Source organism: Pleurodeles waltl, chromosome 9 (assembly GCF_031143425.1).
Source record: "Pleurodeles waltl isolate 20211129_DDA chromosome 9, aPleWal1.hap1.20221129, whole genome shotgun sequence".
Classification (NCBI taxonomy): Eukaryota; Metazoa; Chordata; class Amphibia; order Caudata; family Salamandridae; genus Pleurodeles; species Pleurodeles waltl.
In genome coordinates this window covers 998,181,707-998,200,121 of record NC_090448.1, presented here as the reverse complement: position 1 = coordinate 998,200,121, position 18,415 = coordinate 998,181,707, and the positions used below count along the sequence as shown (strand labels likewise).

The following is an 18,415-nucleotide window of genomic DNA, read 5'->3' as shown; positions in this document are numbered from 1 at the left end:
TCGAGCCTCCGAGACAGCGCAAGCAGCCTAGTTGCAAAAGACCTGTTGTGGGTTTACCAATAATTTGAAAGCGCATACAGCCCTCCCATTGCTTACATTGGTTGGCTTTATTGTCACTCTCATTTGACTGCTTCTTATTCGATGGCGCTTCTTGGCCCACCTTGTCAATCTGGTGTTTGTCTGTCCCCTAGAACATAGCCTCTTTACAATCTCTGACTAGCAAGTGTTTGTCTTTCCACTTCTCACTTTTAAGGAACGTTCTTTAGTCCATCAGAGCGCATATATTTTCCAGCGCTCCTTCTGTCCCATATCCTTCCCTAAATGCATCCTGCCCCTCTCTTTGTTTCTGTGTGGTGTACTTCTCTGCCTGTCCCTTTGTCCTCAGTGTTGTTCTTGCCATCGTGATTCTCCCTCACTCCCTGCATTGTTGTCAAATGCAAGTGCTTCTCCTCTCCCCTTCCCAAGAGCACACACTGGGCACCCCTCTTGTGTGTGCCTCCTTCACACCAGTGTCATCTTAAGGACTTTGGGGGCCCTGGGCAAGAGATAATTTGGGGCCACTGTTTGGAAACAGTGTTGAATTTTACTTTGTTTCCGCCCACCGGCCCAGCAGAATGCCTGGTCGGGACATTGCTGGCGGCTCCACATGGAGCCGCCGTCAATGTCTCTGTGCGGTGGGTGCAGCTGCACTCGCCGCACAGATCACTGCCTGTAAATCGGGCAGTGACCTGCGCGATGGGGCACTGCACAGGGGCCCCTGCACTGCCCATGCCAAGTGGATGGACAGTAGAGCACCCCTCCCGCCAGCATTTCCCTGGCGGGGGAACCCACCAGGGAAAGGCTGGGGGCAGTAGGGATAATTATCCAAAGGGCAGCAGCGCTGCCCTGTCGGATAATGATTCCCTCCACCGTCAGGCTGCCTGTCGGAGGCAGCCTGGCGGTGGAGGCGGCCTTCCATGTGTCTATTATATTGCGGCTCAGCCCGCCATGCCGGTGGCGAGCCTTCCACCCGCTGCCGGCATGGGGGGTTGAACCGCCGGGGTTCATAATGACCCCCTAAATGTCTCTGCATTGGACGCTGCAGCTTTTTAAAATCTGACTTAAGTTAAACCGAGTTTAATATCTTTTCACAACAAAATGATAGTTTTTTTGGTGTGTTTAATTTTGCAACACTGATTGTGCTTTTATTCTTCATGTTTGCTATCATTTAATTTCTTTCATATGAAGGAGCCAGACTTTAAGTATTTAAGTAGTTTATGGGAAGAATGTTGGTGTGGCCATACATTTTATACATATATATGTTACAAAGATATTGAAAGTCACTTCGGAATTCTGTGATCATTTAATAGAACTCTGCCTTCTGCGTTGTCCCTCTATTTGGTCACAGAACTCCTCGGTGACTTGCAATATCCTTATAGTATACAGCAGGTGATACTTTATGCCCTATATAGTTTGCTGGTATGGGTGGCAGTCCTGACTGAGACAGACAGGTTCTCCTTCTAGGATGTGATGTACATGGCCTCCACACTGAAGAGGTAGTGCACAGGACATGAACATTGCATCCTCTGCATTAAAGGAGTTAAATGCTAAATAAAAACCCTTGATATAAAAAATGTGTCTGCAGCCCAAACCCCAGCCCCCTCTGTCAGTCATCGTACTTGCTATTTCCCTCCCACTGTCTGTGCTCTTGCCTCAACCTCCCTCTCCCACCACTGCCTTGTGTGGCGTGCCACCGCTCATAATTAAATGATTCCCCCTCCATTAAAAGCCACAACACTTTCAAGTAATCAATTAATTTTATCTGAACAGTTCCCAGCATTATCCAGATATCCTCTTCTGCTTCTGCTATAAACCTCTCCATTCCTCTTGCAATTGTGAAATATCTACTTCTACTTCTAACTATATTTCCCAGCCACTGTCTTATCATGTTGAACTACAAAAAGTCCTTCTTTTTTAAAACTATTGGCTCCTCTTAGTCCTCCTTTATGGTCTCCAGAAGTTGAGGACACGGCTACTCTGAAAAACTCCTGCTTGAAAGACTACATTGAGACACAAGTCCACAGATGAGTCGAGAGTCCTGCTTCTTCTGATAGTCTGTCTTTTATGCTACTACAAGGTTCGCTGAAATATAGCAGCTTTCGAAAATATTCAATCCAATGTCCACTACAATCTTTTCTAAGCTGCTGTTTGTTCTACTGCTCCCTCTCCTGCATCTCCCTAGTGTTGCTTGCCCTTTACTCTCCTTTCCCTGTCCATTTTGCTGTTTCTCACTGGTTCCTCCCACACACCTCTCTTGTGTTGCTTTCTTCCCCCCGCTCCTGCCATCAGTTTTTGTTTGCTGCCTCGACACGGTTTACCCTGCCCCCTCAAGTCCTGTCAGCCGCAAAAAAATGTTAAGAAAGCCAACTCGCATATGCTAGAGCTATTTGACTCTGTCAGTGTTTTTCTATACATATTACACACCAGCATGGGCTGCTGTGAAACATGGCCTTAAAAAAAAAAAGTGATAAAATTCTGTCAACAGTCGCCGCATCATCCAGTGGCTCTGGTTATAGTTTCTACCAGGGCCTTTTTAAAAAAATTTTTTTTAGGGGAAACTGGCGTGTGGCCCACTCCCTGAACCAATAGTGGCTCCTGGTACCTTATACCCTGGGACCTTACATGGGTGCCCTGATGACCTCTTGTGGCACACACACTGTTGGGGGGCTGCATGGGGAGCCGCAGGGCACCTCCGGTTCCCCGCATGCACCCATCCCAGATTCAACTAGAGCTGGCTTTCCTCCCGCCCGGAGGGAGGGAGCAGCTGTTCACTCCAGTATTGGAACTTTCATAGATTCACAGGCTTGAATACTTCCCTGTCGTCGAGGTAGGAGTCCCCGGTGGAATATAAAACCAGACCTGAAGATGTATGCACACAATACATGAAGTAGGCCTCAATACAATAACCCATCCTAGTCGTTTTGTAAAATAGACCCAAACTCAAACTTACACCAATCAGATTGCCTCACCCCTTTAGAACCTCCTGTGAGGAGCTGCCTTCCCTCATATTTTCCACCGCACGTTGTGCTGAGGAGTCTCCTTTGAGCTGTGCTCAAAATTTTCTGTCAGAAGACCTGTTTCTACAGCTTTTGGATATTTCTATTTACTCTGGTGATTCAAACTGGCTGCCATGTCAGAGACACCAAAGAAAGGCCTTTTCAGATCCTGTGCCTCATGCTTAAAAAATAGATTATTTGTGGAGGATCCACATGAGGAGTGTATTTACTGCCTGTACCCCAGCCACAAGACTGACTGCAAAATCTGCAGGGATGGCTGTCGTCTTTTGTGGCTCCAAAGAGGTAAGACTGGACACTCTGCCTCTGATGAGGACAGTGCCTCTTCTTCTATTTCTGCCCCCTAAAACAACTCTTAAAAGAAAACAAAGTTCAGAGGGACAAGAGCCACCTAGGAAAAAGACATCAAAGCCTTGCTCTCCACAGAAGAAAAGACTGAGTACAGAATCCCTCAAAAAAGTAGAGAAAACTGCTTCAGAGCCTGCCACTCCTCCTCCTAAAGTGCTTCACAAATTTAAGAAGCCTAGCTCTGCACAGTCGACGATGCCATCGTTGATGACCGTTTCATCAGTGACGCCAGTGGTGGTAACCTTCTCTACGTCGACGGCAGCTGCTACAGGATCTTCGTCGAAGACAGTATCATCCTCCTCGACGGTGCTCCCCATCTCGTCGACGCTTCTCTCGCAGACAACACACCCGTCGACGATGCTCTCGTCGACGACACCTCTGTCGATTACGCTCTCGTAAACGGTCCAATCGTCGTCGGCGACAGTGTTTCCAGCGACGACGGTATCGTCGACGCCCCCGTCGACAAGTGTTTTTTGCCTTCAACACCAGGATTGCTTACAACGAAAAGGCAAAGATTATCTACACTACTTGTGGGTCAACCTGCACAACATACTCTGCTTAAAAAGCTCTCTAAAGCTCGCTTAACACTTTCTGTTGTAGTGTGGTCAGTTTTACATATCCTTTGCGCATTAGCTTCAGGCTTTAGGCCTTTGTGCATTTTGCCCTGGATATATTTTATTCCTTTGCTCGCAGCTTAGAGCCTCTGTGCACTTTGCTCTAAATGCTTTTATTCGGCTTCGTACTGTTATTTTTCAAATAACCAGTTCTACGGTCTTGTTTTATTTTTTATATCACACTGTTTAGCCTACTTCAGCACTGGAGTTCTCCATAACACATTCCTGTTCACTCTGTGCTTCAGTCAAGGATACAGTCTGGTACATTGCCGATAGACGTGGTAGGAGTTTAGTCTTTGGAATTCCTGCGTAGGGACATTTTGTGCCTTGTCCCAATACACGCGAGAGGGAGATTCCGACCAGAGATCCACAACTAGACGCTGACTGCCTCGTTGCAGATGCTGAACCAGATCACAGGTTTTTGCTCAGGTATGAGGGCTGATGTCTCTCCAGGGATTCAGAAAGGCAAATTAGAAGCTTAACATGCTGTGCTCGAAAAAGAACTAGCTAAGAGAGAGAGAGTAGAAATTGTTAAACACCATGCTAGCGTTGTTCTTATGTTTCACTCTCCTCGTGACTATTTCAATCCTACTGTGTTGTATGGTTCTGGTTATTGTGGCTCAAGCCTTAATATCTAAAATGCAGTCGCTTTATTAAAACATTATATAAAACTTATACTGCCTTTGTCATTTGTATATGAGATCATATTGTAAATGAGAGAGCTGGCTTGGATCTGAGTGACCACGACTTCCCTGAGAGGTTCCAAAGATGTCATGCGCTCTGCTGCCCAATCATCTCTTCCCCGTGGGAGAAATGAGGCACTGCTAGTTAGCCGGAGCAAAAGCGGGTTTAGGGTGACAGAGGTCCTTCCAGGTGGGTCAGACTCAGTCCCCCACACCGTGAACGATTCTGTTGCCTAGAAATCCTGTAGTCTCATTTAGGATAATGAGAGCCCACGCGACATGGCGCTGCCAACGTTTGGTCTGGCTCTAATTTTTGGGTCCGGCTGACTCTCTCGGTCTCATATATATATTGACTCCTCGGTTCCGTAAGCGGAGACGTCCGTAGGGCTGAGGATTTCCGCCGCCACGGGATAGGAGCATCCTATTACTTAGTGGTCGGTTGTTCAAGCTTGAACTTTGAAAGGAAAACCCCGATATTGGTATGCTGTCTCTGTCCTAGTGCTATTTGTATAAATGGGCGAATCCTCAAGTTGTGAACATAGCGTTTAATATGCGCCAACCGCTCACGGGACATCTGATGGCACATGGTTTGACGAACCAGGGGGGTCCGGTCACTTTTGTGGTGGTCGCCCATGCAGCCTATAGAACAGAATTTTTTTATTCTTGGGTCGTGTTTCCAGCAGTTGATGGGGGTGCAAACAATTTTCACGACTACACTGTTGCGAATGTCCCTGGACAGTACAGGGCTTATGCATACTTAGAGATACCTTTATCTTATCAAGAACACCATAATTGGCTTGATGGCGCCCTCCCACACACATTAGCACAAGTTAGGTTAGGTCCACTGAGTAATGATGGTCCGACCTGGCCTTTATTGGCTACATACACACTGCGGTTGCTAACTTGGCGGTGGCTGCCGTTCGTCGTTTATATATAGACTTAGCTATTACATACAGAAGACTGGTTCAGTTTGTAATGCAGACCTTAAATACTAATGCAGCGCGTGCTGCTCCGGCGCACCCACAGGCAGTGGTTCCGGATATCAATCCTGCCACTGTACACTCAGTTATGGTTAAGGTACCGGCTAAACGTGAGGAAACTCAATTTTGGCTGGCGCAAAAAATTAATACGCTGGAAGCAGTATTTCCTCATACGGGACCTCAGGATAAACATAGAATATTGACGATGTGTTTGCCGTATGGAATGGTTCCTACTGTGGACCATTGTAATACCTGGGGCACGGTGTTTGCCGCGCTCTACACTACAGCACACGGTACGCCAACATTGGCTAATCTGCCGGAAGTGCTTAAACAAATTCAAGATGAATATGGGACTGCCCCAGCCTTAGATTTAGGGATGCAGCTGATGGGCAATTTTGCCGCAGTTTCTTCTATTATTTTGAGTAATCTCAAGGGAGAGGCAGTGGCACTGGCTGTGCGTATGTGTCTTCGAGACGTTCCGCAGCTTAATCAGGAGCGGGAACTGCCGAGAATAATAGCAGAAACATATTCCAGTATTGGTCGTGATAGCCTTGGGGCTAGACTGCAAAAACCCCAGTTACAAGATAAAAATAGTAAAGAAAATGCTAAACAACAGCAGCCTGAGGGTACTAAGAAGCGCTGGGAGAAAAAACAACAGACATCTAAGAAAGATGGAGGGCAGTCTCCGCAGCCGGAGACCCCGCAGAATAAGTATAATCTCAGGAATAGGGATAATTTGAAAACGCCTGATAGATATCAATATACTGATACACGCCAATCTCGTTCCTTTCAGGACTCTTCGGACAAGAGAAGTGAGAGAGGTGGGCGGTCAAAGCGGAGAACTGAGTACGTGAAACCAAGACAGGAATCACAATGCTCTACGGAGGTTTCTATTAAACAAGAAGAGAAACCGCTCCAACAAAAGCAACAATTTAAAAAGAAGAAAGTGGCGGCAGTCTCAATCAGACATGCTGCTCAAGAAGAGAGTTATCTTGAAGAACAAGACATGGGCGTTAGCACTGTTAGACAGCGCAGCAGAGGTCACAAAAGTTTGCCGGAGTCTTCTAGAGCATCTGGAGGTGAAAGCAACTGATGACTTCATGCAAGTCGAAACGGCAGATATGCGTCTCTCTGATCCCGATAGAGTATATAACGTAACTTTGCAATTAGAAGGGGACATTGACCACATTGTACACGCCATCTTTTGGGACCATATGGTAAAATTGTATGACGTTCTGCTGGCCGAACAAGATTGGCCGCCTGACTTTGTTCGCGACTGTCCAGTTGGGGAGGAGGTTATAACACCTTCATTCTCACCACTTGTTCCGGGAGAACTAACGGAGTCCTATGGTAAATCATGGGCTCTAGCACAGGCCCCCGCCCTATATAGAAATCATGTGTGGTGGGATAGACAATCACCTTACCATGTAATTCTGATAAAAGGCGAACCTCAGCCGCAGCCGCAATATCCTATAAAATTTGAGGCAAGGGCATCGGTAAGGAAAATTCTTACACAGTTGGAGTACCAGGGAGTAATTGAACCGTGTCTCGCCGATGAATAATCCCTTATTTCCAGTTTCTAAACCGGACCATTCATATAGGATAGTGGTGGATTACAGACATTTAAATGGACATACAAGCACATATGCAATACAGAATTCACACAGCGCAGCGCTCATGAATAGTATAGTGCGTAGGAAATACAAAACAACATTAGACATCTCAAATGGATTCTTCTGCCAAAATATAGCGCCCGAGAGTCGGGACTATACCAGTTTCAGTGCGTTTGGCTCACAAAAAAGGTTTTGTCGTCTGCCTCAGGGGTATAAGAATAGCCCAGGACTATTTTCGGCTCGTGTAACTGAAATTCTGCACGAATTGGACCCTGAAGCGTTATCATATGTTGATGACCTATATTTGACGGACGATGAGATTCTGCAACATCTAAGGCGTGTAGCACGCATTCTTGTGGGGTTTGCTGAAATTGGCTATAAGTTTAATTTTAAGAAATCGAAGATTGCCTTCCTCAGCGTCATTTTCCTGGGATATGAGTTGTCGAATGAGGGCAAGAGCCTAGCACCACACTTTTTGGAGAAATGTGCTTGGTTGCAACCTCCTAATACGGTTCGGAAGCTCCAGTCATTATTGGGGTTTCTGAATTTTGGCAGAATTTACATTCCTGATTATGCTACACGTATCAAACCCTTATACGAGTTGATTCGCCCGAATTTTTCGAGTAGATTTTGGACGATTGAGCATACACATATTCTTCGAGATTTGCAAACTGATCTCTTAGCAGTAAAGCATTTACACACACGGGACAATAAAACGCATCTGGTCATCAGGGTTATACCTGGTGCCGTTGGATTTACATATGTCACCTTTAATGAGGGTGAGACAGTCCCGATAGCATACAAATCCCACTTGTATTCGGCTGCAGAACAACGTTTTGCACAAACTGAGAAAATTCTCACTGCTGTACAGATGGCTGTGATTAAAGAAAGACCTCTTGCCCAGGGCCAACGCATTATTGTCGTCTCCCCAATTCCAGCCTTCGAGGCTGTTACAAAAGCGAGCGTTCCTAATTCGAAAGCTTTAAACCCGCGATGGATACAATGGGCTACGTCTTTGACCGCCACTGATGTAGATTACATATTTGACCCTAAACTGCAGACTCAAGAATTTCTTCAATATGAAATGGAATACCCAGTTCCCGCTGGCACGTTGCCTATTGACCAATATCAGGTGGTCATGTGTACCGATGGCTCTGCGCAGCCAGCGGTTGGGACTAAACAACAGTATTCTGCTGCATGTGCGGTGGTGAGCGGCACAATGGTGGGGGAAGTGTTCTGCCCCCGACATACTTATACGCAGACCTTGGGAGATTGAACGGCACAGTTGGCTGAGCTGAAAGCTCTATTGCTAGCCTTGGAGCACGCGGATCCGGCGATACTCACCCTGCTGGTCTGTGACTCCTACTACTGTGTTCAGTCTTTCAATTAATATTTGTACTACTGGAGGTTGAATGGGTTCAGAGATTCCAAAGGCAACACCATTAAACACAAATTGCTGTGGGGGAAGGTTGCGGATCTGAAGGAGACGCTTCCTAAAGTCCATGTTGTACATACACTTGGACACCAGCGCGTTGGAATACACGTTGCTGGAAATACTTTGGCTGATGAAGCCGCAAAATCGGCAGTGGCAATTGCCACTGTGGCCGCAGTAACTCGTTCGAGTTCCACACCAGACAAAGAGATTTTGGCTGCCATAAAGGCTACGGCTGATGGCACGCCATATCCTAAAGGATTCCCTTCTAAATATCATTATTCCTTGGGTGGTATGCTAAACGCTGAAGTTAAAATCCCAGGCGTTGGTGTACGCGACATGCCCAAAAAAATTGTGCGACCTCAATTGATTACTGCAGCTCATGAGGGGGTGGCATCTGCACATGCTGGCGTGGCAGCCACTATTTCACTCTTACAGGCCCGTTACTGGTGGCCTGGTCTCTATAAAGAGACGAAGCAGTATGTCCTTTGTTGTGACATCTGTCAACAAATTAAAGTTTCCACGGCTAGACGCCCGCAGCAGACGCCCCTTCTGATTTCAAATAAACCTTTACAGTGTGTGTACTTGGATCATTGTGGTCCACTGACGCCAGATAGTGCATACAAATATATATTGGTTGCTGTAGATTCGTGCTCCAGATTTGTGTGGGTCTGGCCACAGCGCTCGGCTGACGCTCGGACTGTTATTAAAGATTTGCGCATCTTTGTCAATACATTTGCAGTTGCGGCTTTTCATTCGGACCAGGGCCCTTCTTTTGCCTCTAAGGCATTCAGGGACACCATGGCTTCGTTGGGGGTCCAACTCCAGTTCTCGTCTCCATTTCATCCTGAGGGAAATTCTGTTGTGGAGCGTTTAAATCGTGATTTAAAGCAATCCTTAATGGCCAGAGTTATAGGTACGGGTCGTAGTTGGCTAGCCCACCTGTATGGGGTACAGAGAGCACTTAATAACTTGCCTAGAAGGTCCCTGGGGGGTCATACTTCATATGAGTGCCTGTTTGGAACACAAATGTATGTTCCTGATCTAGATGGTCCTGGTGTGGAGACGGCAGATACGCCCTTTGACATAAATGATCGTGTCTCTGTTTTGCAGGATTTACAACAATTCCGTGAAGATAACTCTTCTGCAAGTGCTGCCTCCACAGGAATTAAGGATGAGCCAGTACAGTAATGCCTACTGGTTGGATTCCCAGGATTGGGGATCTTGTGCGTGAAAAGGTCGCAGTAAAGAAAGAATTTGGTCCTTCTTACTGGGTGCCTGTCCCTGTGTTGGGGATTAGCGGCACGAGAACTGTAATTTTACTCCCGCTGCACGGGGCCAAAGGAAATCGCTTTGTTTCTATTGATAATGTCAAGTTACAACATGTGGCCGATTCTGCACAGCAGACCAAGAGGGACACCCAGTAGTTCCGGAATCCCTCTCACTACTGGGGAAGAAGTCCCGCTGCAGGTGATTTGCACCGATTCTATTTCCTCTCCGAGCTTGGGGAGGGTGGAAGCTGATCTTGTGATTGTTCCACAGACGGCGAATAATTTGGAATCTTTTTATCAAGTTGCTGTACGTTCTGATGATATTACTGAACATGTGGTTTATAGCGAGCCGAGGCGAGAGCCACCATCTGCTTCTTTGTTTACGGTGGCACCTTTTGCAAGAACTGCCTCTGGCTGCTTCAACGACACTGATGATACCGTGTCAGACTCCACGTCCTCTTTATCTTCAGCCCGGGGTCCACGTAAGCTGCTGTGTTGGCTTAAACACACATATTTTGTTTTTCCTTGGAATTATCTGTGGCTTTTTATGACTGTGATGACTCTTTTCTTGTGGTTGGGATTTGTGGTTACTTTTTTTTTGGTAATACATGGTCATTTTCTTCCTGAAAGCTCTGACATTGAGCACGTGGAGACAGTGTTGAAACCACATTTTTCATCTCATATGGTTCGAAGAGACTTGTCCTATGTGAACATTTCTGCAGTACCGATTCCGGATGGGATTGTGTGGGATAAAGTGATGTTTGATATATATGGTCCCACTGAATTGATTCAAATACCGTATGTTCTCAAGTTATCAATGAATGATATCGTTATACCAGGCATTGTTTCTGATGATTGGGATGTGAAGACAGTAGATTCTATGCTGACAGAATTGCAATAATATACTCTCTATGACGATGAAGATGCTTACCTATTTAGAGATAATCATGGTGACATGTTTTGCTACAATTATTATGGACACCACTTTATTCATAAAGCTAGTAGCCCTAAGTCGATATTTGAATATATGCAATGGGAACATTGCCCGACTCCTCCACAGGGGAGTTCTAAAACGTATTATGATAAATTTGCATATTTTTCTGGGCATAATCAACAGAATGCTAAGTCTTACTATTTTAAGGTTACTCCGCATGCTAATAAGCAAATGTTATTGACCGATACTAAATTACTGTATTCAAATTTGTTTGTATCTAAACTTTCAGTTGAGGGGTATGAATATTGGTCCAAGAGTGTTGACTTAAAAAGTGTCTGGGGAACGAAAAATTGGCAAATGCGAGGCAGGGACACTTTATTTAGGGCGTGTATTATTCCTGTCCAAATGATTTTCCTCAATGACACTGTGCAACAGACTAGCTGTTTGGGCTTAGCAACGATTGGTAATTTGAATTTGCCCAGTATACCTGTCCCTTCCAAATTGAACAATTGGCAGCGATATGTTAATGCCACGTTTAGTGAGCTTACACACTGGGTCCAGAATGGTACGCTTAACACTTCATTGATACATCTGGGCGGGTGGTTATTATGGCCCATAGACACTAATGGGTGTCATCAGCGTTTTGTCACCTCTTCGCGGGGTTCAGGGCTAGTAGGGCAGACCCTGGCTACATATCACCAGAACATGCTGATATCATTACTACATACAGCGTGGGGAAGCTTTGTCAGCAATGGTTGAAGTCATCCACGCTGGATGCAGTTAAGTCACATCTCACGTTACTGTCTAATGATACTGACTTACAAGATTTTTTGTCAGGACCACGAATGCCGCGGAAGAAGCGTTTTTTATATGAAGTATATAATGAGATTTGGAAGCTTTCACAACAAGAGGCAGCGGCCCGGTTGAGACAAATTGATCTGGAAAATTTGATACAGGCTTTGTCTGTTGTGGATAATGGGATGCATACCCTTTCAGACCGTGTTTATACAATTGACAACATCGTTTCCTCTGCTATAGACATTATTAAATCGGATATGTCTTCTTTATATCATGGGGAGTCAGACGCGGTCCATCATGCAGCTGGGTTGGACTCTACAGACCTTGAAGGCAGGTCGCGTTCCATGGCAGCACATTCGTGCCAAGGAGATATTTATTTCCTTTAATTTGACTCGTCAACAACAGCTGATGGCTAAAAAGGAAGCGACATATGTTATGTTAAATATTGAGAAATTGGAGAAACTGCCTTTTACGGTTTCTGAGATTCCGTCAGCTGAGTGGTTGATTCATGGGGTTATTAATCTGGCTATCTCCACTCTGCAATTTAATTCTTGTTTAAAGCACATTCCGGTGGGTAGATATGAACGGTTGGGAGACAGTTACATACACGAGGTGTGGGAGCTTCCCTTTCTATACAGATGTATTAATGGTTTGAGGGAGGTTTTTCTTTGCGGTAGCGAATGCAAAACTTCTGTCAGCCATTCCATGGTTTGTAAACAGCTGTCCTTGCACGGGGCATGTAATGCCTCGATTGCTAACTTAGCTTGTTATCTGAAGGGAGTTCCAGTTCCAGTTGTGGCATGCGTGCCGGAATAGTTTACGTAGTCGTTAACACATTCCCGCAGCACGTAACAGCCTTGGTGACGTTTCCCCCCACTCAAATTAGGGAGGTAGCGGACATCTGGCCTCATATTGCTACTTCCAAGGTGAATTTTGACAAGTTGAGTCGACTAAAAGCTATATTGTTTCAAAAGCATGTGGCCCTTACATCTGCTAGCGAGACCTACGCACTTCAGGTGGCAAGGTCATCGGCGGAAATACAGTCCCTTTTGAATACTAACTTTCCGAGTCACTTTGGTGAACTCGTGGGACATATATTTATTGCGGCCAGCACTGCTGGAATTGCACATTTTTTTAAAGCAGTTGGTGTTGGTTTTGCTCACACCTTCTCTTCCATATTCGGTTTAATACCTTCGGCTATTCACTCTATTTTCGGAAGCATTTTGGGGGGTTTCCCGATTACTTTGGCTTTATTGGCTAGGGTTTTGCTGTTGCTACTGTTCTTCCGCAATGGCTGTCCCGCCGCGACGAGATCCCATATTGACGCTCCCATCAGCGCAGCTGTGTCGTGAACGCATGATGCAGCATTTTGGAGCAACACTCCTGGGACAATTGGAGTGTGACTGGTCTCTGTCGTTTCGGCCGGTTTTTGATTGTGTGCAACCCGTGTTTCGGTGCCTTTGGTGCTCGTTTGAACATGCACTGGCTCTCTGTCTCTCACTGCAGCGCCCCTCCGTGGTCGATACTGATCTGTTGATGTTCCCGATTAGGGCTCATTCCCAGACTTGTGCGCTACGGTTGCGTTTGCTCCGTGAGGCAGTTTATGAGATTCCCTTCCTGGAGGAAGATGGTATTGTCTCATTCATAGGCCCTGCACGGGGTGCCGCCCTGGTTGGTTCTGGGGCTTTGGAACACACCTGCTCCATGATACTTTTTAGCGTGGATATTCCGATATTGACATATATCGAAATGAAGGAACTCCTGCTTTCCATGGCTTCTATCTGACAATTGGATTTTTTGTGAATAACACAAAAATTGACATTATATTGAATTTGGCCATTCTGTCACATGCTTTCCAAATTTATGACTTTTTTTGTCCTCTGACCTTGTCGAAATGTATATTTTGATGTATTGTTTATATCTAGGGCATACTTTTATATTATTGGAACCACTTGCTACCGACAAGGGGAGGGTGTAGTGTGGTCAGTTTTACATATCCTTTGCGCATTAGCTTCAGGCTTTAGGCCTTTGTGCATTTTGCCCTGGATATATTTTATTCCTTTGCTCGCAGCTTAGAGCCTCTGTGTACTTTGCTCTAAATGCTTTTATTCGGCTTCGTACTGTTATTTTTCAAATAACCAGTTCTACGGTCTTGTTTTATTTTTTATATCACACTGTTTAGCCTACTTCAGCACTGGAGTTCTCCATAACACATTCCTGTTCACTCTGTGCTTCAGTCAAGGATACAGTCTGGTACATTGCCGATAGACGTGGTAGGAGTTTAGTCTTTGGAATTCCTGTGCAGGGACATTTTGTGCCTTGTCCCAATACACGCGAGAGGGAGATTCCGACCAGGGAACCACAACTAGACACTGACTGCCTCGTTGCAGATGCTGAACCAGATCACAGGCCTTTGCTCAGGTATGAAGGCTGATGTCTCCCCAGGGATTCAGAAAGGCAAGTTAGAAGCTTAACATGCTGTGCTCGAAATAGAACTAGCTAAGAGAGAGAGTAGAAATTGTTAAACACCATGATAGCGTTGTTCTTATGTTTCACTCTCCTCGTGACTATTTCAATCCTACTGTGTTGTATGGTTCTGGTTATTGCGGCTCACGCCTTAATATCTAAAATGCAGTCGTTTTATTAAAACATTATATAAAACTTATACTGCCTTTGTCATTTGTATATGAGATCATATTGTAAATGAGAGAGCTGGCTTGGATCTGAGTGACCACGACTTCCCTGAGAAGTTCCAAAGATGTCATGCGCTCGGCTGCCCAATCATCTCTTACCCGTGGGAGAAATGAGGCACTGCTAGTTAGCCGGAGCAAAAGCGGGTTTAGGGTGACAGAGGTCCTTCCAGGTGGGTCAGACTCAGTCCCCCACACCGTGAACAATTCTGTTGCCTAGAAATCCTGTAGTCTCATTTAGGATAATGAGAGCCCATGCGACACTGTTACATACCCGAGCAAAGTTTCAAGACTCTTGCCATCTAGGTTTTTAGATGACGATGAGGGCTCAGATCAAGATACAATGTTTGGAGTAGCTAGAAGTCCTTCGCAGCTACACGTGAAATGCCAGAAGTACTCGGACGACGATTTGTATTATGGCCAACAGTACTCCGACCCAGTTCCACAACAGCAGGGAACAGTATCTCTGCCCTCCGGTCTGGTGTCCGAACTCCAGGCTATGCTGGCCGGCTACAGAGAACGCTTCTACCCTCAACCGAGGAAAGATCCCACGCCAGCAGTTTCTGCTCCAGCTACTCCGGCACCTCTGCCAGCTTTTCCTACGATGCCACAAGTTCCTCTTCAGGCTCCGCAGAGTCCTCAGGTCCAGGCCTCTTCTGATGAAGCGGCAGAGGAAGGAGAGGTGGAGAAGTGTGGCACAATGGTTAGAGCGGCAGACCCTGATGCAGAGATCTGGCCCGGGACCAGGGTTCAATTCCCGCTTCGGCTGGTCTTGGGCTCCATTCCCTTGGACCAGATAATTCTCGCCTCATGCCTAATCTAATTAATGGGTCCCACTCTGTAACTCTGGGAAATACCTTTCTTAATCTCCACAACGGCCCTGATAGCGCTTGGATGCCTGGCTTCACCCTGGGGGTTGCCCAGGAGTAGACTCACAGGGAAAAGCCAGGAGGGGTTCCACAGTGGTATGCGTACAGCGCCTTGAGACCCTAACGGGTGAGTAGAGCACTACACAAGTGCGAAGTTTACGTTTATCTGACCAGGGCGAATGGGATGAGTATGTGCTCCCGGCACCCCCTTCTCCAGAGCCACTGTCAGTCGAATCTCCTCCTGAGGATATTAGCTCTTTCCATAACCTCTTAGAGAAAGCTGCAATGAGGTTTGAGCTGCAATTGCCATCTACGCAGCAGGACTGTTTTCTGTATGATTTTAAAGAGCCGCACAGAAAATCCGTTAGGGCTATCCCAATCATTGACCATGTCTGGAGTCAAGGGCTAAAAATTATGAAAAACCCGGCGACAGTACCAGCGGTGTTACCAAAGCTGGACAAAAAGTATAAGGCAAGGGTCACCCTAAACCAGACTCTGCGGTTTCCCAGGCTGCCCAGGGACACTCCAAGAAGCCTTCAGCGCCTTTATCAGCCCCTCCTGAAAGGATGGAAGGTGCCTGGACAATATTGGGAAGAGGTTCTCTTTTATGTTGGCAATTGTGGTCCGTGCAGCAAATTCATTGGCACTACTGGGCAGATACGACAGGCAGCTGTGGTCTGACATCTCCCACTCTTTAGAGGACCTTTCGGATACCAACAAGTCGGACGCAAACAAGATCATTACGGAGGGTCAGCGAACATCTGCAGAAGTGATTGACTGCGCACTGGAGATTGCGGCCACGAGATTTAGGCTTCTGGCTGGTTCCGCCATCTTAAGGCGCCAGGGATGGCTCAAAGCCACTAATTTCAGGCCGGATGTTCAAACAAAGATCCTGGATCTCTCGTACGATGGCTAAAACCTGTTCGGCAAGCATGTCGACGATGCCCTTCAGGCGATCAAGTCTGATACTGATACTGCCAGGTCGTTGGGTTCCCTGCAGTACAAGCGTACTCCCTTTCGAGGAGCCAGGGGTAGAGGCCACTCCTCTTTTTGAGCTGGCTACCAGTCCTTTCGCTATCCACCCTACTCTTCCCAGAATCAGTCATCCACACCCCAGTACCATCCGGCGGCAGCATACAGCAGACCATCTCCTAGAGGAAGATCGGGAAGACAGTCCAAGGATGCCTCGCATAGGCAATGACAGCCTCCAGGGGCTGGCTACCCCTCCCTCCTTGTCTCGTCACCTATGTCGCTGGAATCAGATTACAAGCGACAAGTGGGTTCTGGACATCATAACTCATGGCCATCTACTAGAATTCACTTCCAGGCCTCCCGAAACTCCACCTTCCCGGGAGCGCCAACAACATCTGCATCTTCTCCTCCCAGCGAAAGCGCACATGTTGTCCAAAGGGGCGATAGAGATTGTACCCTCTTCGCCGCAAGGAAGAGGTTTTTACTCTCGATTCTTCCTCATCAGAAAGAAGTCCCATCTGTGGAGACCCATCCTGGATCTGAGGCAGCTCAACAAATATCTCAAAAAACAATCCTTTCGAATGGTAACTTTGAAGGATGTACTACAGCTTCTCAACAGAGGCGACCTCATGGCTTCCCTAGATCTTCAGGATGCATATGTCCACGTTCCCATTCACCCAAGCACAGGAAATTTCTGAGATTCATGGTAGCCGGCCAGCACTTTCAGTTCAGAGTGCTACCCTTCGGGCTCAAATTTGCCCCCCGGATTTTCACAAAGTGCTTAGCCCCAGTGGCTGCATATGAAACGTTTCAAGCACCAGGTATTCCCATATCTGGACGATTGGTTACTAAAGGCTCTGAATATCTATGCTCTAAGTCACTCCCTCAAGACCACATTACGTCTTTTCCAACAAGTAGGTCTCACTCTCAACAGAGACAAGTCGCAGCTCCAAACTACCAGAAGGATTGTGTTTCTGGGTGCTATATTGGACACAACCCTTATAAAAGCCTTTCCTGCAGAAGAAAGCCAACTCAAGCTTTTGACCTTGGCAAAATCAGTTCGAAGAAAAAAGTCTCTTTCAGTTCAGAGGTTGAAATCATTACTGGGGATGATGTCCTCCTGTATCAATCTAGTTCCACACTGTCGTCTTCGAATGCACCCTCTACAAGAAAAGCTCGACAAACAGTGGAAGCAGGCGCAAGGGTCCTTCGGGGACATCATTCAAGCAATGCCAATGATGGTTCACTCCCTCCAGTGGTGGTCAACAGCTGCAAACATTTCATTTGGTCTGGAGTTCCTGAATCAAATCCCCTCCGTTCACCATCACGACCGATGCTTCGATGGAGGGATGGGGAAGCATTTCTCCAAGATCTGCAAGTCCGTGGCAGATGGCCCAATTCTCATGCAATGCTGCACATCACCCTCCTTGAACTCAGAGCTGTGTACCTTGCACAACAAGCTTTTCTAGCGAGAATCAGAGGTTCGTCAGTGCTGGTCCGGACGGACAATACTACCACCATGCACTACGTAAACAAGCAAGGCGGAACTCAGTCTTGCTTACTCTCCACAGAAACTCAGCTCATCTGGACCTGTGCATTCAGAATTCAGTGCACATACTGGCAGAACATCTCCCGGGAGTCAGCAACACCACAGCAGAGACTCTAAGCAGGCTAAGCACATCTTCACATGAGTGGGACCTGAACCAAACAAAGCTGGATGCAGTCTTCCGCAGGTGGGGGACACCGAACCTGGACCTCTTTGCGACGCCTCTGAACGCAAATGCCGGTTTTATGCAAGCTGGCAACCCCAGCCAGGGTCTTGGGGAAATGCCCTTTCGATAGCATGGTCAGGCATTTATGCTTACGCCTTGCCTCCGATACCCCTTCTTCTTCGGGTCATCAGCAAGGTCAAATCGGAGCCCTGCCAGATAATTTGAATTGCTCCAGCTTGGCCACGTCAACCGTGGTACACGGAGCTTCTGTTGCTATCCTCATGTCCTCCCGTCAAGTTAGCACCCATTCCGGACCTGCTCACCATCAGCCAGGGCCAAGTGAGGCATCCGGATCCCAAGCATCTCAGGTTATGTGCATGGCTCCTGAGTTCAATTAATTCGGCCATCTAAACATTCCCATGAACTGTCAAACAGTTTTAGCCAAA

At 46.7% G+C, this 18,415-nt stretch overlaps 1 protein-coding gene across 2 annotated transcripts in view; it reads left to right on the top strand.

Moving 5' to 3' along the window:
* Positions 1-18,415, top strand: part of SPINT1 (serine peptidase inhibitor, Kunitz type 1) — a 203,149-nt gene that overhangs the window by 136,691 nt on the left and 48,043 nt on the right. The window lies entirely within an intron of this gene.